Here is a 24,716-nt window from a genome sequence, read left to right as displayed (position 1 = left end):
ATGGTGGCTATTTTAAATGATATTGCCATTTATTTCTTCATGTTCTAATTCACCACTCTGAGATCATAATGCATAGAGTAACCCCTACTGGCCAGTCTACTCTATGGCTTGTACTAACAAGACACAGGAGAATGGATGATTTCACTGATACACTTGTAATCACAGGAGCAGCTTTCCAACATTGCCATTAACAGCAATACTGCCACCTTTTTTTCCACCTAGCTCCTGCAGTGATCCGCTTGAAGATCTTAGCATATTTTACTTTTATGAACTTAAGTTTTAATGACCATATTAGAATTTGTAAATTTCTGGCAATATAAATAACATGTTTAACATCTGTTAAAATAAACAGATAAAATTTGCTCAAATTAAAGAGTTTTGAAGAGGTAAAATTATCTAACGATGTTTGGAAACATCACTACCTACTACAAGTTAAGGAGTTATGGAGGGCAAAGAGTGAATGCAGTGAGGGTATGTCATTAGGATGTTAATTTATATGACAAAGCTGAATGACAGGTAAAGTGACCAACCCACATTTTTTCTGCTTGCAAGTGACATGTATGACTCTAGACTTTTGCATAAACAACATGCCGATGTTCTTTACTGCATGTTCAAGGGGCCAATAATTGGCTTGAATTTTCTAAGCTAAAATTAGGTAAATAAACTTGTGCATAAGGAGTGTACCATGCATCTATTACTCTTCCGTAACAAGAGATTCAGGAATGAAGCCGAAACTGGACAGAGTCTAGAATAAATCACACATATAGAAATATTCTCACTTCTTTCTGAACCCACTGAATCTCTCTTGCCTTCCTTATAGGGCTGTAAAAATTAAGATGAACTGAGAATAGTTCATTTTAGATAAGAAAAAAAGATACAGAAGAACACTGATGCAAAGGAGAAAGCTGTGCCTTGGGCATACGCATTTTGCCCACTATATACCAAGGTGGGTTGCATTACTGCCCTTAACAATTCACTCCTTTCTCTAGAAAATTTGCAAGTGAATTTCTAGGCCTTTTTGTGGGGTAGGGGATATACTGCTTTGCACCATTGTCTAGTTGGTCATAAGCTTTCTCGGGTCAGTGGAAAGTGAGGGGAAGTAACAGTATGTACTTTCAAAGCAAAAACTCTAAGAAGCATCTTGAGCTTCCACCTGCTCTTTTCCCTCTGCCATGAGGACAGCACACCCCATGTAGGGGTTGTTCCTTCAGCCTGGATCTTAGAATGAAAAGACAGTGCAGAGTTGCAGACCAGCAGCACCTACATGAACGTAACCAAGAAATACAAGCTGGGAATCTTAAGACACTATATAATCATACATTAGAAATAAAGAAGAAGAAGAATAGCATAAGTGGGCTGCTGCTGTTAAGTTGCTTCAGTCGTGTCTGACTCTGTGCGACCCCATAGACGGCAGCCCATCAGGCTCCCCCGTCCCTGGGATTCTCCAGGCAAGAACACTGGAGCGGCTTCTCCCTACATCTAGGATTCTTTGAGCACTGGTTAGAGAATCCGTTAGGGCTGGCTCAGTGGCATGGTGACAGAAGCAACAGCAGCTCAGTGGTCACAGACCCAGCCAACTATACCCTGAGAAAGGCTTCATTTAAGCCTTCTCTCCACTTTCTTCTAACAGATCTAGTGGCCCATCCTATTGAATCAACAGGAAAATAAAATACTTCAGATGGAGAGGAACTCTTTTATATGATCTCAAGGGAAAGCCTGAGCAATTTATATTTCTCTTTGTGAATCTTATGTGCCAATGGCCAAGGTACAGGAGAATAAAAACGTATACTGCAACATCTGGGCCTCAATTTTGCCAACAGTGGAGCAGATGGAGTGATTATCTGTAGCCTTATTTGCACTGACCCTGAATATCTGTTATTTGTCACAACAGTTTGAGTGCTTTAATTTCAGTTTCCCATGCATATGATCACATTACTCATAGAGTTTACTTTTTAAAAGGTCTGAAAGAAAATTATGAGAACTAAACACCACCCACATACTGAGTTTGCTATTCCTAAAACAATTTTATAAACTCAAAAGAAGAAAAAGCACTCTCTTTAAGAAACCACATTTACCCTCTCCCTTTAATTACATCTAAGAAATCAGGCAAATCACCTTCAATGAAAAGAATTTAAACAGTTAGATACTCACTGTTTAATATTTTAATTTTATAATAGTTAATATGTCAAACAATGGAAAACAGGTAGAGAAGGGAGGGAGATATTCCCAGATTCCAGAAAGATAACTTTTATTTCTGCTATTTATCATTGATAGTCTTCTTTTCAAGACAGAATGTATATTTAAAACATTTCTAATTCTATACAAACCCTTTTATGAATAAGGTAATGTAGGTACAAATAGACATCTAGGATTCATCAGTGATGAAATTTTAAGTGAAAAATGTTAACCCTAGTTTAATACATACTAAGTTCAAAGAAAGTATTTATTATGAGTCAGTGTTTCATATTAAACTGTGATATTTGTCAATATCACAGAACAATATTTCTAAAATAAGTAATTTATTTCTTCATCACTTACATAGAAAATAAGAGTTAGAAATTACCCATTTGTTTATTTCCACTGACATTTTTCAAACAGAAAATCAGTTTTAAATCTTGTCTTTGCCATATGAAAGAAATATTGAATAATAATTTAATCTGTCTGATGTTTGCTTGGTTATATTTTGATATTTCTAACTATTTATATTTTTCTGAGCAAATAAACGATTTCACTATATGTTCAATCTCTCATAATACCTTATATACCTTCTTAAATAATGGCATCTATAAAATAGGAGGATCTATTTATAAATTGGTTGCATTTTCAGTGTCCTTTCTGGCAACACACTCCTGGGCAACTGCTATGGAGACAGAAAGTATCAAAATATATGGCAGAAATTTGAACCATATCAAGGCAAAAGGGCCTGACAAAGGTTAGCAGGATAACCTAACATTCAGCTCTGCTAGTTTTCTTTAGCTCATCTCATCTCAATACACATACAGGAAATATCTCCTCTTTTTCCACCAAGTTAAAAGACAAATATCATACGATATCACTTCTATATGGAACTGTTAAAATATATATATATACACAAATGAACTTATTTACAAAGCAGAAATAGACTCACAGACATAGAAAACAAACTTACGGTTACCAAAGTGGAAATGTGGGGAGGTTAATTAGGAACTGGGTATCAACAGATACACACTACTATACATAAAACAGACAACAAGGACCTACTAAAGCACCGGGAACTGTATTCAATATTTTAGAATAACCTAAAGCAGAAATGAATCTGAAAAAGGATAAATATGTAAATGAATCACTTTGCTGTACATCTGAAACACTGCAAATCAACCACACTTCAATGAAAACAAAAAAACAAATGTAGAGCTTTGTTTTAAAATAAAAGCTAAAGTAATCAGTGGTTGCCTGCTCTTTAAAGCATTTCCTTCATTCTAATATACTTTAGAAACAGTCATAATATTGACAAAAAATTGTAGAGTCAATGAAAATTCTGATGCTAATACCAACATTTGGTTTTATTTTTTGTTCATTCAATAATTTCCCAAGGATTGATAGACATTTATGTATATGATATACAAAAATGTGTATGTATACATTTATGTTATAGAACCCGACATATGCATTTTATCCTCTAATACCCTACAAAATTTAATAATCTTCATTTATTCACATTTTTGTGACGGTCAATAGATATTTCATGCCACATAGCTTGGCTCTTATTTTGACCCAGTCAAACCTACAACACAACTAAGTCTGTGACTGTCCAAGGAGCTATGTATTAACATATCTATTTTGACAGATTCAGATCATTTAATATTTTGGCAAGTATAAAATGTTTAATAAGAGCTTTTACTTGTATTGTTTTGTTTTAAATTTGACAAGAAGTTAACAATTCATGAATAGCATCATCTTTTGCATTTAAGAATTCAGATTTTATCTACTATTCATTGAGATCTATTGCAGGACTTTATGTAGTTTCATTTTAGAAAGATATCCCTGGCTGGCATAGAGCTATAGTCTCCAAAGATGGGTATGCACATGCTAGGGGGTAGTCAAGCCATCCACAGGGGATGAGAAAAAATATAAAACTGTCTGTGTGCACGCATGGAAACCCTATATACTTTTGCTTTAGTCTTTTTAACTTTACATATCAGTACACATAAATAATATAAATTTATACCTACCTAGAAAAACCTACTAGGAGTTCACGTTCAGTCTTTTTTTCCCCTTTTCTTATGACGTATCAGATCAAGATGTTTAAAAACTAGCATAAATGAATCAGAGGCATAAAATCAGTGAGGGGTCTGATAAATAAGGAAAAAGATGGTGTCCTGAACCAAGACATAAGGAACAGAGAAGAGGAGGGAGATCTATCCACACTTATGTGATAAAAATGGCAATAACTGACTAAAGGTGAAGAGAGGAGGGGCAAGGGAAGGTGAGTCTAGGGAACATGTTATATTGTTTGACGGTGCTCAGACTCAGGGAGAAACTTATGAAATTAATGATATGGACTTGGGAATTAGAAACAAAGATCTTTTGGTAAAACGTTTGAGAGAAACAGTGGCAGAGAGGGAAAAGATGAAAGGAAAATGACGGTGAACTCCATACTCATCCTGCCCTAACTCAACCATAATGGTTCAGTTTTATCCATTTTTCTACACTGGAGCTTGGTGTACAGGGTTTGGTACCCAATACTGAGAAATCAATATTTAAGGGCATTTAAAAAACATGTAAAATATAAATGGTATCTATAAATGAAGATTAATGCTTTAAAATTTAAGCCGAAGGAACCAAGGTTTACCTATATTTAAAAGCATTTCCTTCATTCTGATGTATTTTAGGAATAGTCATAATGTTGACAATAAATGTGTAGAGTTGATGAAAGTTCAGATGCCAATAACAATATTTTATTCTTTGTTAGAGCTAACTCTATATTTCAGATAAACCATTTTTTAAAATGGCAAACAAAGTTACATGCATCAGACTAAAATGAACATATTCTCCTCATTACCATTATCCTTGCTGCTGCTGCTGCTAAGTCACTTCAATCGTGTCTGACTCTGTGCGACCCCATAGATGACAATCCACCAGGCTCCCCCATCCCTGGGATTCTCAAGGCAAGAACACTGGGGTGGGTTGCCATTTCCTTCTCCAATGCATGAAAGTGAAAAGTGAAAGTTAAGTTGCTCAGTCATTTCCGACTCTTCGCGACCCCATGGAATGCAGCCTTCCAGGCTCCTCTGTCCATGGGATTTTCCAGGCAAGAGTAATGGAGTGGGGTGCCATTGCCTTAGATACCGTCAATTTTCTGTGGTCAGAAATTTTTGGAATGCCATCTCATCTCGAAATGATACTCAATACTAGGTTACTAATGCCTAAGGAAACACATGATTGTGTAGTCATGTACCTAATCCCCAATATAAGGTAACGTTTCTTTTCATTATCATGATCTCTTGCTTCTCTTCCCCCTAAAATTGGATCTAATATACCACTCAAATAAAGTTGAAATGTCACCAAAGGAATATCAACTGGTGGTTTTCCCAGAGTCTTCCTAGAGTGATGGGAGTAAATATTCCATAGTAGAAATGTCAGTTTGTAACTTGAGCTCCCTCCAGGTATTCTGGCAAACAAAGTAACTACGACCTTGTGATCAGTGCTAATGGATAGACTTCTCCACATTATGGTAGTGCGCTTGCTCTACTTCACCATGTTCCAAGCACTGTTACTGGTGCAGACATTCTAAACAGAACTCCAAGTTGATGGAGTAATTATCATACTCTCTTGTGAATATACTTTTTCTGCCTCAGGTCACTGAATTTCTTACTTTCCTCAACATAAAATTCCTACCCAAAAAGAAATGTTATACAACTAAGAAAAAAGACACTAATAACATTACAATCAAAAGAATTCCTCCTTAGACCCTCTAGCAAAGTCTTACAATTGCATAGTTTTATATATTTGACTGTGTGGATCACAATAAACTGTGGAAAATTCTGAAAGAGATGGGAATACCAGACCACCTGATCTGCCTCTTGAGAAATCTGTATGCAGGTCAGGAAGCAACAGTTAGAACTGGACATGGAACAACAGACTGGTTCCAAATAGGACAAGGAGTACGTCAAGGCTCCATATTGTCACCCTGCTTATTTAACTTATATGCAGAGTACATCATGAGAAACGCTGGACTGGAAGAAATACAAGCTGGAATCAAGATTGCCGGGAGAAATATCAATAACCTCAGATATGCAGATGACACCACCCTTATGGCAGAAAGTGAAGAGGAACTCAAAAGCCTCTTGATGAAGGTGAAAGTGGAGAGTGAAAAAGTTGGCTTAAAGCTCAACATTCAGAAAATGAAGATCATGGCATCCAGTCCCACCACTTCATGGGAAATAGATGGGGAAACAGTGGAAACAGTGGCAGACTTTATTTTTCTGGGCTCCAAAATCACTATAGATAGTGACTGCAGCCGTGAAATTAAAAGACACTTACTCCTTGGAAGAAAAGTTATGACCAACCTAGATATCATATTCAAAAGCAGAGACATTACTTTGCCAACAAAGGTCCATCTAGTCAAGGCTATGGTTTTTCCTGTGGTCATGTATGGATGTGAGAGTTGGACTGTGAAGAAGGCTGAGCGCCGAAGAATTGATGCTTTTGAACTGTGGTGTTGGAGAAGACTCTTGAGAGTGCCTTGGACTGCAAGGAGATCCAACCAGTCCATTCTGAAGGAGATCAGCCCTGGGATTTCTTTGGAAGGAATGATGCTAAAGCTGAAACTCCAGTACTTTGGCCACCTCATGCGAAGAGTTGACTCATTGGAAAAGACTCTGATGCTGGGAGGGATTGGGGGCAGGAGGAGAAGGGGACGACAGAGGATGAGATGGCTGGATGGCATCACTGACTCGATGGACGTGAGTCTGAGTGAACTCTGGGAGTTGGTGATGGACAGGGAGGCCTGGCGTGCTGCGATTCATGGGGTGGCAAAGAGTCGGACATGACTGAGAGACTAATCTGATCTGATCTGATATATTGCCTAGGTACAGAAGCACATAATTATTGCAGCATATTAAATTATTGTATTTAATGTGAAGATCATCTGAAATGACCTAACTTACTATAAATGCCAAAAAGACTAATTCTCTTAATATTTGCTGGATTCTTTAATGGGCCTTTCCCAAAAAAATAACAGTAACAACAACAAAAATCTCCAAAAACATTCTTTTAGAAACAAAAAAAAGGAATCCTATATAGTTACTTACAATTTATTAAACATAAATCTTTAAACATAAAACAAAATCCAAATCTTTTGGATTTTTTCAGTGAGCAATAAAGGGTCTCTGACTAAACAGATTTTTAAAAAGTATCCAAGGAGGAACCAAATAGCTCACTCACTGTCTTTTTATGCAGTTACTGTGCCTTTTATTCGTAGGAATGCATAGCATGACTGTTACCAAAAAGCACTCTTGGATGGTAGATTTTTTTAAAAAGTAAACAACTGAATTGTAAAAAGTCCTAGCAATGATAGAGTTCACAATCCTTTGAGAATCTGTCCCCTCAACCCTCCTAATTCTTGGATTCTAAGAAGAATGAAAGTGATAGCCTATAATTAGTCTATGTTAGGGGTATGACAGATGTTATTGGTGTCAAAGTGAAATCTGTGTTTTTTTGTTGTTGTTGATATTTGAGCTCTTTTCTGCAAGATGGACCATGGTACCTTTTTCCAGATGATAGAGACTCGGTTTCCCTGTGTATATTAAGAATGTATAAGGTAGGACCTAGATGCTGTACAATGAACAACGTGTTTGGTTCAGACTACGGCTGAGAAAATGACAAAATAAAAAGCAAAAACAGGGTAACTCCATGAAATGCACAATCTGAGTGAATATGACATTCCAATACAACTTCTGATCCAATTCAAAAATTTGATTTATTAACTGTCAGCCATTTAGCAGAACACATACATTGCCAGTTAGCCTGAGAAACTTCACTAGGCTTGCTCAGCTTCCCTGCCAAAACTTTCTGTTATGATTCAGAAGAAAATATTTCTTTCATCAAACCTTCCTCTGGGGGCTTCTTTACCAGGAGGCTTTGGCAATTTCATGTGACAAGAATATAGCTTAAGATGAAAACCTTACATTTTATATCAGTTGGCATGCTCTTGGCTTCAAATAATAGAAAACTATGACTCTGCTGGCTTTAAAAATGAGGAAATATCACATTTCAGCCAGCAAAAAGTTTAGAGACCAGTGACTACAGGTTTGGTTACATGGTATGATGGTAATATCCCGGGCTCATCCTTTCCATGTTTCTGCTCCACATCCTCCATGTGCCAGGATTCCTCTAGTGGCCACAAGATGACTACCATAGCACTGAGGTCATTTGCAGACATGGCCAATCACAGAATAAATGCTTGCAGTGAGCATCTGTAGTTAAAAAGCCTTCCAGCAAACTTGCTTCATACCTAATGCTCCAGAACTGTGCCACTTGTCCATTACTAAAACAACCGCTTTTGGGGAACAAGAGATGATTCTGATTAACGTAGACTATTCAATGTACCCCTCACCAAGAGATAAGACTGCCTTCCCTGAGAAGAGTGGCATCTGAAGAATTAATATCTTTGGCAGAAGAAGAGACAAAATAGATAGCAGAGAGGCAACCACTGGTGCTTGCTACATTTAGAAGAGTTATAGCACTGAATGTCATTTGACATCAAGTCCCCATCTGTGTGTGTCTAATTAAAAGAAAAGTGTTGGAGAAGATGGGAATCACTAAAATCATCCCTCTTCTCTCATGAAATTCAAAACAGTGCCACAATTTATTAATCAGACTGACTTTAAAGGCTGGATAACTACTGCTTTTCCCCCTTTATGAAATTCTGATAGAGTTTCCAGGACATCAAACAATTCTGGTTCTCCTCCTACTGCTTTATCTACTCAGGTTCATCTCTATTCACTAGCTCTGCATCTACTTCCTGCTCCACTTTTGAAGATTTAACCTTAAGCCTTCTTCTCTTTCCTTTCTAAAGTTTCTCTCAACCACTTCAATAGCTTCAAATAGCCCAATAATACAAAGTTCTTCCTAATTCATACCTCCACCCTGACCTCACTTTTAAGTCAGGAATAACTTACTGGCATCACCTGCTAAAACTCAAATTCAACAAATCTCTCCCAGCCTCATCGTCTCTCAAGTCTTGATCTTCTCCTGATTTCCCTACTTCTATTCCTGCCTCCTCACTCCCAGTTATTCAGGCCTGAGCCCTAGAATCACCATGGGCGTCTCACTCTTTCTTAATGACCATGTTAATTTCTGAAATATGTTATAATATCTTTGAAACACCTATACTATCTGTCCTTGAGTCTTTCAATTGTCCTCAGCTTAAAGACACATTACCTCTTAGCCAGTCTAATCCACCAGTCTTATGGTTTCTTAGACCACACACCCGGACTATGCTCCCATAAAACCACTTCAGATGGATTTTCCAACAGCATTCCATCGGCATCCGCCTGCTAACTCTTTTCATCCTGTACTTGAGCTCACTGGCCACTGGCTCTTTCCCCAAATTACCTGTTTCTGGCATTTGTCCAGTGTTCTCTACACTGTCTGTAATTATGCTGTCCTTACTTCTGTAGAAATCCTACCCATCCTTAAACCTTAAAGGGTGAGAATAAGTATATCCTTAAGACTACATATGATTGACTATAGCAGTTTAAATCTCATTGGCATTTTTAAACTGGTATTGAGCAAATACTTGAAATTAATGAAAATTTTAAATACTATGAATATGTAAAAGCAGAAGTAAAGGTTAATAGGCTATGTGTAATAGAAAGTGTTATCAACCTCTTTAATGCTATATAGTCACAGTATGCTTGTAAGACATCCTCCTGGGATTCTACTTACGTTTATCACTTTTATGGTCAATGCTGATATCTCTCTAAGAATTAATTCAGCTACTTAAAAATAGGCTACTGAGGGTCATTGACTCTTTTGGAATGTAGATGCTAATTGAGAAGACAAAATAGAAACTGCTGGATATAATTAGGGTATGAAAGAAAAGAGAGACACAATTACAATATTATGATCATATGAATAAATTCCCTTTATTTAAATGTAAATAGCTACTTAAATCGGAGAAGGCAATGGCACCCCACTCCAGTACTCTTGCCTGGAAAATGCCATGGACAGAGGAGCCTGGAAGGCTGCAGGCCATGGGGTCACTAAGAGTCAGACACAATTGAGCGGCTTCACTTTCACTTTTCACTTTCATGCATTGGAGAAGGAAATGGCAACCCACTCCAGTGTTCTTGCCTGGAGAATCCCAGGGACGGCGGAGCCTGGTGGGCTGCCGTCTATGGGGTGGCACAGAGTCGGACACGACTGAAGTGACTTAGCAGCAGCAGCAGCAGCAGCTACTTAAATATCCAATATAAATGCAGAATTTAAAATAAATATTTACATAAATGTTGATTGATCAATTGCTCCTTTACTCATGCTGAAGTCACCAACTATCCCTCAAAAAGCTGGTTTCACACTAACGTACTGCACAGAATGGTTAACTTTCAACCATTTCTGACCTGTTGCTGTGCCACACTGGACACTATAGGATGCAGTGCGTTTGTGGAGAGTCCTGGATTAGGACACTGCCTTTCAGCACTTAAAATATTTCATGGACAATTTCTAAGACCACAATTTTCATTCCATATTTTGAAGTCACAATATGGACCATAAGAATTCTCTTTTTTTCCTGTGTAAAAATGTTTTCACAAGTTACAGACCCTTCTCACAGTCTCAGAATTTTTTTTAATCCATTTTCATCCTCTTTTAGTTATGTGAAAATAATGTGAAAACATTAAATAATTTTAAGTCTGTATCTGTATTTTACCAGTCAGTGCCACATTTAAGACACAGTATTCTGGGGATCATCTAGTTCAAATCCTTAATTTTAAAGAAATAGATCCATGACACTGCACACTGTCCATTCCCTAAGTGTTCCTCGAGTTCAGCTCTCACGTTATGCAAAATTAATCTGTGTCCCACTTTGTCAGTTCTACAGCAGTGTACTCCCATCAACAAGTGCAGAAAAGGCAGTGGCAAGTTGACGGAAAATAGTACAGCATTATGGTAAAGAATACAGATCAGACTACCTGCTTCTCCATTTTCTCATTTAAAAATTGGAAATAACAATCATGTATCTAACTTGAGTTTCCATAAAAATTATTTAGGCTAATGTACACAAAGTATTTGGAGAGTACTTAACATATAAATACCTAGGGTCAGCTATTATTATTGTTTTTGTTGTTACTACAGGATTCCAGTATTTTAATGTATGTGATGAGCATATACTAATTCTGGAATTGTGAAGAGAGGCAATAAAGAAAACTGAGGGTAAAACCCTTCTATGTCAGGTGTTAATATTTTTGAGTCAATCACTGCAATGATCAGCATAGCTCTCTTAGTTACTATTCCAAGGAGAATTTTAAAGTACAGACACCCAACATATACCCACACAGTTTCAACATACATTTCCACGTGCAAAGTGTTTCTGAAGATAGGGCAGAATGAAGTATAAGCTCTGGCTATTTAACCTGGGCAACTGTAGCAGAGTTAAGTATGATCCGTGATCCTGTCTTAGTTGATAATTCCCTTCTAGAATCACCAATCTAAGAGGCAATGTATAAATTGAGGTCAGGTTCTCACCCTGGCTACAGCTAACAGCACTGCCTTGACCACTCTCCTCTGAGCTGGAGGATCAAAGTAAAAATTTATCAAAGATCCAAACAAAATTCAGGCAGACAGATCACCATGTGAAAGAGCAATAACTCCTCTACCTCACAAAAGGATAACTCCTGTTTGGCTAGAAAGATGAATGGTAGGTGACGAAAATACAAAATGGTATACAGGGGTTAGGGAGAAGGCAATGGCACCCCACTCCAGTACTCTTGCCTGGAAAATCCCATGGATGGAGGAGTCTGGTAGGCTGCGGTCCATGGGGTCACTAAGAGTTGGACACGACTGAGCGACTTCACTTTCACTTTTCACTTTCATGCATTGGAGAAGGAAATGGCAACCCACTCCAGTGTTCTTGCCTGGAGAATCCCAGGGGCGGGGGAGCCTGGTGGGCTGACGTCTATAGGGTTGCACAGAGTCGGACACGACTGAAGTGACTTAGCAGCAGCATACAGGGGTTAACAAAGACAACAACCATGATAATTATGTATCTTTCCAAACAATAAAGAGAAATCAAGTATTGGTTTATTGTTCTGCTGTTAAAAAAAAAAACTTTCATCTGCTGTTAAAAAAAAATATTTCACATTAAAAGCATTACCTGTGGAATATTCAGCAAGTGCTGGAATTCCTTGCCCCCAGATACTTTCTAAACAGTTAAAATCATTAATTCTAAGAAAACTTGCATAGAAGTATAGAACTCCTAAACTTGGGATCTTTAAAACATTGCTGAGTTCCATACTTCTCTAGCACACTCTTGGAGAGAAAATGTTTCACATATTCATAAACTCTCCCTAAATCTTGAAAGTCTGCAGGCTAAAAGGCAAAGCTGGAGCCCAAGTGGAGACACAGCCTCATTTCTGCCAACAACATCATGCCTGGCCAGGCCTGAAAAGTTTGCCAAGACCACACAGAGACTAGATGGTAAGCTGGATTGAGAATTCTTTTCCCAACTGGAAGCCATTCTGAACTCCTGCCTAAAGTTGGAGAAAATGAAGAGGGGCCAAAACCAGAAACCATTAAGGCTCAAAGATAATTACTATGGAAAACCAACAAGCATTTACCTAATGATTCCCCAGAGCCACTCCTAAAAGAAGGAATGAAAAGGAAATGTTTACAGCACCCACAACACAAAGATTCAATGCAGTCAATGAACCAAAGAAGAAAAATCCAGCTCTGAAACTTGATAATAACCCAATATTACTCCCTTCAAATTTCTGAGTAGTTAGCTACATTATAATAATATAGCCAAATATATAATTGTTTTTTTGCATATGTGCTTAAAATACCAACACCAAATCACCACCCTGAAATCACCACCCTGAAAAATATTGTATGAAATCAGTAATTCTTTCTGCATAACCTATTTTAAATTTTATTACTGCAGATTTTTTTGTCTTTAAACCACAAAGGGAACTGTTCAACATGACGTAATACAGAGAAATCCAGGATGCATCACAACTACATTTCTCTAGGATGTAAATGAAAGGGTCACATGTGATGTTTAAAAACTGTAAAAAAAAAAAAAAACCCTTCTAGATCTAAAGTTCTATAGAACAGTTATGTTTTCATGTACCAAAAGAGAAAGCAAAGGATTTTTAATATTCTGAGCTAGAACTATTCACCTTTCCAAACTATACCATTGAGACTATATATTTATTGACAAATAGTTTAGAAATATATCATTTAGTTTAGAAATGTATCACAAACATACTGTAATTTGGTTCACTGATATCTGAAGTACATGAAATGGCTACAACCATATTTTCTCTAAAATAAGGGCATTAAAATGATCTCCTCTGAATCCTTTGTACTCAATTTTCTAAAAGTCTACAATTTTACAGATATGAATAGTACTTCTTACAGAGACGTCTTCTACTCCATTTTAACAAGTATACATCTTTGCTCAGGAGGTGGACACTTTAGATACATCCCCGTGCTCTGAGGGGTCCGGCCAGGCCTTGGGGATGGGACAGTAAACAGCCCATGACCGTCTGCCTATGACTGTGAGAAGGCAATCTCTCTTTTAGTTGGTTTGCAGAAAATGACTATGTACACTTTACAATATTTTCCAGTATTTCTATTCTTTAATTCATGGCTCACTGACTAGGATCCAGTTTCCCAAGCAAGAACAAGATGTTTCCTTGTTTCTGATGAGTTTTTGGAAAGTAAAGCAGCCCTCCTGAATTACCTCATAAAGGCATACTTAATGTTCTTCCTAAGTACTGATTGTTTCCTTGAATACTGTTTACAAACCAAATCATTAGCCCCTTTTGGAATACAAAGTAACACATGCTACCTGTTGCCTTGATGATTTTAATAAATTAAAACCCTATGGGAAGTATACAACAGTCTCATCGTCTTCTAGGCCTCTCTGTGAACTGTACTTGGAAATTCCCGAGCAGCTTAACTCTATGGGGGAGCAGGATGCCATCTAGTGATCAGACAAGAAATCACATCTGTGGATTTTCTCTCTGAACTAGGTATTAACAGTGAAGATCTGCACTACTGATCAGAATTGAAAGAAGGGAGATATAGTAGAAATTCCTTGGGCAGGAACTTCACCTAGTTATTTGCTACATATGCCATCCTGCGTGGTTATTACTTTTAAAATCTGAGTTATAATAACAATGTTCCTGCTATGTGTGTGTGTTAGTTACAAACTCTGAGAGACGGTGAAAGACAGGGAAGCTGGCATGCTACAGTCCATGGGGGTCCCAAAGAGTCAAACACGACTTAGTGACTTCACAACAATATTAACATGGCATTTCCAGTCTCTTAGGGTCACTTGCTTTTTTAGTGTCACTTTTTAACTTCAACCTACTACTGTTATAGCCATGAAGTGAAGTGTTAGTCTCTCAGTTAAGTCCAATTCATTGTGATCTCATAGACTGTGGCCCATCAGGCTCCTCTGTCCATGGAATTCTCCAGGCAAGAATACTGGAGCGGGTAGCCATTCTCTTCTCCAGGGGATCTTCCGACCCAGAGATTGAACCTGGTTCCCTGCATTATAGGCAGATTCTTTACTGTCTAAGCCACCAGGGAAGCCCCAATTATAGTCAAATAGTTGCAAAAAGAAATGTCTTTATGTGGAACATTGCCCTCAAAGCTCAGACCCAAGGTAGCAGCAGGACCTTGTTGTGATCTTGGCCCCTTGGAACTGAAGTGGTTTCGCATCTTTCCAGGAGAGCCTCAGATTCTTCCAGGTTGTATCACCCCCGAGTTAGCATATCCCAGGCTCGCAGACTCAACAAAGCAGGGTGGGAGACAGCTGGGCACAGAGGGGGAATCCCGTTTGGCAGGGACTGTAAACCTGCAGAACTAACAAAGCCCCTGCTTCCGCACCCCCTCCTCAGGCTCCTGCAAGCACATCCCCCAGCCTTGTATCCCTCTCTGTTCTACACTGAGGACAGCAGGACTTTCTCCCCATCTTCTCCTTCCTGTCATTATCCCTGCCCCCTCCTTGAAAGGTTCTCCCCACAGTGACACTGGACAACCTCTGTCCCTGGGGCTGGAACCATGAAAAGAAAGTTCAGCACTCCTACACTTGAAGATAACTTTTTATTAACTGAATTATTGTGTTTTTTCCATGGACCAAAAATTTTTTTTCCACTGTCCCCTTATTGATGTCACCCAGTTTTAATAAAAGAATCTTCTGGGAAAAAAAATCAATGAACCATGTCTTTGGTTCATTAGAAGTTAATGAGACTTTTGAAACAGAATTTCAAACATTGCATTATAAAATGTTTTTACTTAAAAATGCCTCATTTTATTGGCTTTATGTGATCCCCTGTTGGGATGCTACTAAACTGTTGAATATTTTAAGACACAGAGGAAGAACTACCATATGACCCAGAAATCCCATTCCTGGACATATACCTGAAGAAAATCATAACTCAAAAAGATACATGCACACCAATGTTCATTAAAGCATTATTTACAAAAGCCAGGACATAAAAGCAACCTACATGTCCATCAACAAATGAATGGGTAAAGAAGATGTGGTACGTATCTACTATGGAATACTACTCAGCCATGAAAATGAAAAAAACTATGCAATTTGAGGAGATGTGAATGGACCTAGAGACTGTCACACAGAGTGAAGTAAGTCAGAAAGAGAAAAATAAATATTGTATAATATTGCTTACATGTGGAATTTAGAAGCATGATACAAACTTACTTACAAAGCAGAAACTGAGACACAGAAATACAGAATACATATACTGACACCGGGAGGGAGAAGATGGGAGGGGTAAATTGGGAGGTTGGAACTGAGATAAATACACTACTATGTATAAAATAGGGAACTAATGAAAACCTACTGTATAGCACAGGGACCTCAGTGCTCTGTGGTGACCTAAATGGAAAGGAAATCCAAAAAGAGGGGATATACGGTATACCCATGGGTTTCCCTGGAGGGTCAGTGGTAAAGAATCTGCTTGCAATGCAGGAGAGCCTGGTTTGATCCCGGGGTCGGGAAGATCCCCTGGAGGAGGGCATGGCAACCCACTCCAACACTCTTGCCTGGAGAATCCCATTGACAGAGGAACCTGGCAGGCTATAGTCCGTAGGGCTGCAGAGAGTTGGACACAAATGAAGTGACTTAGCAGCAGCAGCAGCATGTATACATATGGCTGACTCACTTCACTGCACAACAGAAATTAATATAACATTGCAAAGTAACTATACCCCCCAAAATTAATCAAAAAGAAAAGAAAAATTAAAACACAGAGGAAAAAAATAGATAAAATAAATGGCATATTACTTAAAGAATTAAATGTTACTCAACATGAACCAAACGAGTTCCTTATTGTCAGGAAAAAGCACCTGATTGTATTTCTAGTTTAATCCCGGTGTTATATAGATGTCAATAGGGTGAGGTACACACTTACCTGGGCTTGGTTAACGCCCATATTCTCCTGGCGGATTTTGCCCAGTCTTTCCCCTCTGAAGAGTTCTACAGAGACGAGGAACATGTCTGATACATCTTTTCATCTCTACGGGAAATGTCTTTAATCATACTCTTACTGTTCAGTGACTTCTAGGCAAATCATGGCATATATGTGACAGCATCAAGTATATAGTATCTACGCTGCACTTGATGAAAAGTAGATTTTCACTAGGGGTATAATGACTTTCAGTGAGACTATTCAGATACCCCCTTTACCCAATAAATCTCTCAAAAACATTTAATTTTTCTATAGAGTAAAATTCAAACAACAGCAGGTTGGTATTTCTCCAGTTGCTGAACTGGGACTCAAGTTAGTAATTGTTCCATAATATTCAGTAAACTTCCCATGACACTAACACTACTCCTCTCAAAGTACAAAGACTGTGACGGGGGGAACAGAAACGCTCTTTTGGCTTTTTTAACTAATGCGTCCAGGGATCCTTACAGCTCAGCCATGCAACTGTCAATCATAAAGTCACAACTGTTTCTCCCTACGGTAATTAAATTCGTGACTACAGCCTCCCAATGCATAGGTGTTTGAAGGATATGAAATGACAAGGCACATATAAACCCTCAAGACATCCTGGGGAACAAATCAAACGTGTCTGTGATGGAAACGAAAAGGGCTTCGGAGACTTCCGAACTGAAGGCAAGTCTGCCTCTTCAACTTTGAAGTCAGAGCAGCGCCTGCACCTCTCTGTCTTCTTGTGAAGATGCTCCCTGCTAATCTTAGTGACCCAAAGTTCTCATTTTGGTGCATATGGAACTTTCAAGAGAGTGATACTTTTCAAGGTAATTTTGAAATGTCTGTTAAGAAGCACACTTGTGACAACATTAATCCTAAGGGATCACAGTGTGACCCAGAATGATTTTAAATTTTGAGAGGGTTTGCCGGCTGAGATGAGGGATCAAGTTGTATATCCAATAACACAGAACACACTTCTGTTTTATGAAACAGAAGAACCCGAAGCAATAACAGTACAAAACTACTTTTGTAAATAGTAGTAAATCTTTTGAAATAAGGAAAACAAAATCAGTTGAAAGTGGTTTTCAGTGACTAGTTTTTTAAAAAATCAATCCATATAGTTGTATGCCTCGAAGAGTTTTCTTCAGAATCAACTTTATGTTTAGCATTGACTTTGAGATAACTCATATTTTTAGACACATTTCATATATTTCAAAAGATTAAAACATGTATGTATTTATACCTTTATTGAGTCAAACAATATTTACTGAAGGCTTCCCTGTGACAAGCACAGGTTTGAGAATAATCTACTTGAGTTTTATGATACAGATTAAGCCCAGATGTAGTGTTAAATCTGTGATAAACTAATAAGGCAGCAGAGAGCTATGAAAGCTGAAGGACTTTATAATTTTTAGAGTGCAAAGAATCACTTTATCTCTTGTAAGCCTCAAACTACTCTGTTTGGAAAAAAAAAAAGAAACTAGATGAATATACGAAGTACTGAAAAAATTACATAAACATACACACATGTATATATGTACATACATATTATATATACATACACACATACACTGAAGTATGTATATATTGTATTGCATGAGAAAGCAGCAGGAAGTAAAATGTAGATAGTTTGAAAAGGGGAAAAATGAAAGAAAAGAATAGGTATAACTCCAAATTCCCTAATCTTGTCAACTGAAAGAAAAAACTGTTTACATTAGTTTTCAAATCAGCAACTATCTGTATACATGCCCACAAAGTAACAGTTAAAATGGGCATTATTATGCTACCACGTGGGAAGACCCCCTGGAGGAGGGCATGGCAGCCCACTCCAGTATTCTTGCCTGGAGAGTCCCAGGGACAGAGGAGCCTGTCCGGGCATGGCCCATAGGGTCAGAAAGAGCTGGATACAACTGAAGCACCTCAGCATGCACACATGCTATTACACATCTGCAGGAAGACAAATTCTGGGTGAAATATATTAAAATGTTTCTCACGGCTTAGCAGTCTCACACCGTGATTTTAACTTCTATACTATCTGTATTCCAGTGGTCTGGCCTCTCTTGATCCACCTAAATAACATACTACTTAGCATTTTTCTAGCCTTTTCTATGTAGAAGCTTAAGGTTTTTTGAAGTAATCATCAATTTATTGACTCTAAGAGAGGATCATCAATCAGCCAGAACCATCTGGGACAAGTGAGAAATGGAGACTCACAGAAAGTCAAGTTACACTGGCAATAATTTTCTTCTATTGTTCTTTCTCATTGTTCTTCTGAAAAGGAACAACAGGAGTTATGGATTTCTCAGAATTATAGATCACAAAGCTCAGTCAAACTGCTTTTTCATATACATAGAACTGATGCTTGGAATGGCAGATTTACATGACTATAAACATGACAAAGACTGTTATTGACAATGACTAACTCAATAATGGCAGAATGGGCACTGATGTTATTATAATGGTGTTAAATAGGAGAATTAGAAGTAGGTTTTCTGAATTAGCCCTGAGCTATCCAAACAATCCAGGAATTCATATCACTCCACTCCCCATCCATCTGTCCCCTTGGCCCCTTCTGGGTGTAAGTCTTCAAGAGGAGACTTGATTGGTGTATTTGTTACCAACCACATTGTTCACTCTCTGGCACAGCCTACCGTGAATTTGGGTACATTTATGATCATGTCTCCACTAAATGTTTAGTTCGTGGGGGACAAAACCCTCACTTATCTTTGTATTTTCAAGTCCTAGCAAACATACCGGAGAAGGCAATGGCACCCCACTCCAGTACTCTTGCCTGGAAAATCCCATGGACAGAGGAGCCTGGTGGGCTACAGTCCATGGGGTCGCTAAGAGCCAGACACGACTGAGCGACTTCACTTTCACTTTTCACTTTCATGCACTGGAGAAGGAAATGGCAACCCACTCCAGTGTTCTTGCCTAGAGAATACCAGGGACGGGGGAGCCTGGTGGGCTGCCGTCTATGGGGTCACACAGAGTTGGACACGACTGAAGTGACTTAGCAACAGCAGCAAACATACAAGTAATCAATAAATGATGAATTGGGATAAATAAATGATTGCATTATTGCTTAAAACTGAGGTGCATGCATAAACTGCTAAGGCAGTAAAATGATGAGTTAGTCCCCCAAGACATTCAAACACCTTAAACTCATCACCAAAGGAATGAAAAAGGTAGTCTTGGCTTGCTTTCAGGAAATGCGTGATGTTTAAGAAAATTCTTGCTAGATTATTTTTTAATTAATCCATTTATTTTCATTGGAGGGCAATTCAGTTCAGTTGCTCAGTTGTATCCGACTCTTTGCATCCCATGGACTGCAGCACGCCAGGCCTCCCTGTCCATCACCAACTCCCGGAGTTCACCAAACTCATGCCCATCAAGTCAGTGACGCCAACCAACCAGCTCATCCTCTGTCATCCCCTTCTCCTCCCGCCTTCAATCTTTCCCAGCCATCAGGGTCTTTTCTAGTGAGTCAGTTCTTCGCATCAGGTGGCCAAAATATTGGAGTTTCAGCTATTGTGATGGTTTTTGCCATACATCAACATGAATCAGCCACAGGCATACATGCGGCCCCTCCATCCTGAACCCCCTCCACCTCCTCCCCACCCTATCCCTCCAGGTTGTCACAGAGCACCAGCTTTGGGGTGCCCTGTGTCATACATCAAACTCAAACTGGCTATCTATTTTATATATGGTAACATATATGTCACAATACTGTTCTCTCAAATCATCCCACTCTCTCCTTCTCCCACTCAATTCAAAGGTCTGTTCTTTACAACTGTGTCCCTGCACGTAGGATCGTCGGTCTCATCTTTCTAGATTCCATATATATGCATTAATATATGGTATTTGTCTTTCTCTTTCTGATTTACTTCACTCTGTATAATAGGCTGTAGGATCATCCGCCTCATTAGAACTGACTCAAATGTGTTTCTTTTTCAGCTGGGTAACATTGCATCGTGTATATGTACCACAGCTTCCTTGTCCATTCACTTGTTGATGGACATCTAGGTTGCTTTCATGCCCCACCTTTTGTAAACAGCGCTGCAATGAACACTGGGGTACATGTGTCTTTTTCAATTCTGATTTCCTCAGGGTATATGCCCAGTAGTGGGATGCTGGTTCGTATGGTAGTTTTATTTGTAGTTTTTAAAGGAATCTCCATATCATTTTCCATAGTGGTTGTATCAGTTTGCATTCCCACCAACAGTGTAAAAGGGTTACCTTTTCTCCACACTCTCTCCAGCATTTAGCTAGATTATTCTTATTGTAATATTTTGTCATAACTTTTTGTTATAAAAGTAATAATATTATTTCAAAATTTACTTAAGATCTAACGATATATACAAGGAAATAATAATACTATCAGATAGAACTCATTTCATCTTTTAGTAAAGTATCTTAAAATGTGTAACAAACTTCATTATGTATAGTTTTGTGACAAATATTAATGTTAGCATCTCTATCATTTTTGTAACCATATGGTAGCATATCTTAAGTAGTCTGCTATTGATACATATTCACCTCAAACATTTGACTATTGTTGGTAACTCATTAATGAACATCTTTATGTAATGTACTAGATATTACTAACCTTGGTAATATTTCTAGTAAAATTTCAAATTAATCTCAACAAAGAGTCAGAGACAAGGTTATTTCCTCAGTTTCTTCTCTCTGGTACTATTGCCTGGAGAATTCCACAAACAGAGGAACCCACTGAGCTCCAGTCCATGGGGTCACACAGAGTTGGAGACAACTGAGCGACTAATGCTTTCCCTTCACTTTTCACTTCACTCAATCTTCACGCAAACAGACCATTCTGGTCTGTATACTATGTTGTTTCCCAATATCAAGTCATCAGACCTGTAATGATCTAAATTCCATAGAAATCCTATATAGGATAATGGTTTAGTAACTAGATCTGTATCCAGACTAAGTATAAGAACACTTATATTTACTCACAATGAATAATGAATAATCTGCTTTTATGTAACTCACATAGAACTGTCATTAAAGACATTGCTCCTGTCTTTTACAAAGATACTAGTGAAAACCCTAGCATTAATCACAGGATGAACATTTTAATGCTGAAGATAAAAATATTACCAGGTTTCCCTATTTACTATTCTTTATAGAAATGCAGATCTATGTTTAACTCTAAACATAAAATATACTTTTACATTTGTGTTTCTGACTAAGCTTTACATAGTCCCTTTATAAATTTGTTAAACTGAATAGTTTTAAATCATTTTTTAGGAAACATGAAAAATACATAGATAAATAATAAGGTTGCTTTTATGTCCTAATTTTAATCACCTATACTAATCAAAATAAGATGAGGTACAAATAAACAGATATCAAAACCCAGAAATACATTTGGAATTCACTCAGAAACATGGTTGAAAATAATCCTGCACTAATATTTGTCCCTGTTTTTTTCCAGATGATCCTGAAGTTTAGCCCAAGACAAAGTTCAGCAGATACTCTGACTTAAACCATAGCTATACACCCCAGGAAAAAATAATACTCATTTCGCCTGGGTATTTAATGGTGTGAGGCAATTCTTATTATTTTGTAAATGTGATTATTAGCACCATATTTTAAACATAAAAATAGAAAATGCAAATTCCCATATTGTTTGACTAAGCCCTAGATGAAAACAAACTTACAAACTGAAACAAACCAACTGAATCATATTTCAAATGAATAACACAGTTGCACTGAATTGGGATGGAAATGGGGGTGAAGGGAGAATTAATCAAATGACTGTCAAATACAGGATTAGACACAGAAGGCCAGAAAAATATTAACTAATATAATTAAAAGGCTTACAGGCTTTTTTTTTTTTAATGTACTCTCTTTTTTCCCACATAGGCACAGGTTAGCAATTCCGAAAGTATTTTGTAAAACTACATTCTAGGATTAAGTAAATATACTGTAAGTAACGAGTATATTACATATTTCTTCCTGTTGTAAGGGAGTTAGACAGATGGAGAAGGAAAGGATGAACACTGTGGTACTGGATTGGAATGAGAAGTATTGCTGTGAAATCACAGATTTAATATTTAGACATACCTGGATGTACACATAGATACAGATATGCATGGGTATGTATATTTATACAGACATTTATATATATGAGTATGGATATACATACATTTTTCTTCAGATCCATCTGCTGAAAGATCCTAGAAACAAAAACTCCCCAATAACAATGAGCACATCCCTGCTCCAAATTTTGGTTTCTAAACATATGTTTCCTGTTAAAAGGAACCAAGGGTCCTTTAAAAAAGCAGCTGGTTCCAAAGCTGAGGCAGGAGAAACTACTAGAGTCTTAGACATCTTATGCCAAAAGTAAGAAAGTACTGAAGGAATGATAGGGATATGTCAAAATGACATTGAGCCAAGTAGAAGGAACTCCCACTGTCCTAATTTGGGACAGTGTGAGTGTCAAAATAATTATAGAAGTAGCAATAATAAAGGACTGTAATCTGCTAAATAAAGAATCCATAAGTCTATACAGAAACAAAAAGGAAGGGAATACTGTTAATGTGATGCCAATAAATCAATGAAGAAGAAATGATTGCCCTTAGCCACTATCTTAATAATAATTTATCCATTGTAGAAATCATCACTGAATTCTAACTACTAGATAAAGATTTGAGAAATGTCATGATATTTCCATAGTCTCAAAGTATCACTCTACAAGTTACTTTTTATTACAAAGGGTGGAAATGGTTAACTTTACAGTGGAGAAACGTGACAGACATCACTTAAACCAAATGATCAAAGTTGAAATTGTAGAAATGAAACTAAACAACTCCACAATAGTATATGCCTCCACATACAAGAACTCAGCATCACTCCTGTAATATTCCTGCCAAAACTGTATGACCCGAATCTAATCACAAGGAAACATAAAACTCAATATGAAGGACAGTCTATGAAACAACTGGCCTGTATTTAAAAAAAAAAAAAGATGGCATTAAGTACAATGAAAATCTCAGAAACTGGTCCAGTTTAACAAATAGTAAAAAGACACGACAACCAATTGCAAATCATTCTTTCATAATTTTCCTTTGCTATGAACAACACAATTGGAACACCTATTGAAATTTGAAACAAGGTCTATAGATTAGATAACAGCATTGCTGCTACTGCTAAGTCACTTCAGTCCTGTCCAACTCTGTGTGACCCCATAGACAGCAGCCCACCAGGCCCCCCCGTCCCTGGGACTCTCCAGGCAAGAACACTGGAGTGGGTTGCCATTTCCTTCTCCAATGTATGAAAATGAAAAAGTGAAAGTGAAGCCGCTCAGTCGTGTCTGACTCTTAGCGACCCCATGGACTGCAGCCTACCAGGCTTCTCCACCCATGAGATTTTCCAGGCAAGAGTACTGGAGTGGGGTGCCATTGCCTTCTCCAAGATAACAACAGCATTATATCACTATTAATTTTTGAATTCTATAACTGAACTGTATGTAAGCTAATTTCATATTTTATGAAATACGTTATTTGGAGGTAAAAGGTATCATGTATACAACTTAAACGGTTCAGAAGAAAAAAATTATAAAATAAACATATATTTGTATATATACGTGTGTATGAATAGACAGATAATAGATAAAGACAGAGAAGACAGAAAAGAAGAATGGTAGAGGAGTCTTGGTAAAGGGTATTCAGGAATCTTTTGTGCCTTTCTTGCAACTTTACAGTAAATCTGAAATTATATCAACTTAAAAATTAAAATAAATTCCTTTATTAGAGAGAAAATACTTAGACTCTTTTTGTCTGACATTTTTTTTGGACCTGATTGTGATACATGGCTCTAAGAGATTCATTTCTGAATAACAACAGAAATGTATAATTTTTCTAACACAAGCATTTTTCAAGCTGTGAACTGCAATCTATTAGTAAGCTATGAAATGTATTTAGTGGGATAAGACCAGCATATTTTAATAAGCTGAAATAAGAGAAAGACTATCAGGATGTATCATAATTAATAGAGCTAAGTGTTTGTTTATGATACTCA

General features: G+C 37.6%; 1 protein-coding gene and 1 long non-coding RNA gene across 14 annotated transcripts in view; one reads left to right on the top strand and one right to left on the bottom strand.

Moving 5' to 3' along the window:
* Positions 1 to 24,716, bottom strand: part of PDE4D (phosphodiesterase 4D) — a 1,602,952-nt gene that overhangs the window by 692,187 nt on the left and 886,049 nt on the right. The window lies entirely within an intron of this gene.
* LOC109574794 (uncharacterized) lies at positions 53 to 14,105 on the top strand. Its single transcript, XR_002183136.2, has 2 exons — positions 53 to 946; positions 12,563 to 14,105. It is a non-coding gene; the product is annotated as an uncharacterized lncRNA (long non-coding RNA).

Source organism: Bos indicus, chromosome 20, assembly GCF_029378745.1.
Source record: "Bos indicus isolate NIAB-ARS_2022 breed Sahiwal x Tharparkar chromosome 20, NIAB-ARS_B.indTharparkar_mat_pri_1.0, whole genome shotgun sequence".
Lineage (NCBI taxonomy): Eukaryota > Metazoa > Chordata > Mammalia > Artiodactyla > Bovidae > Bos > Bos indicus.
Note: the sequence above shows the minus strand (reverse complement) of the source record. Positions and strands in the feature narration are given on the sequence as shown.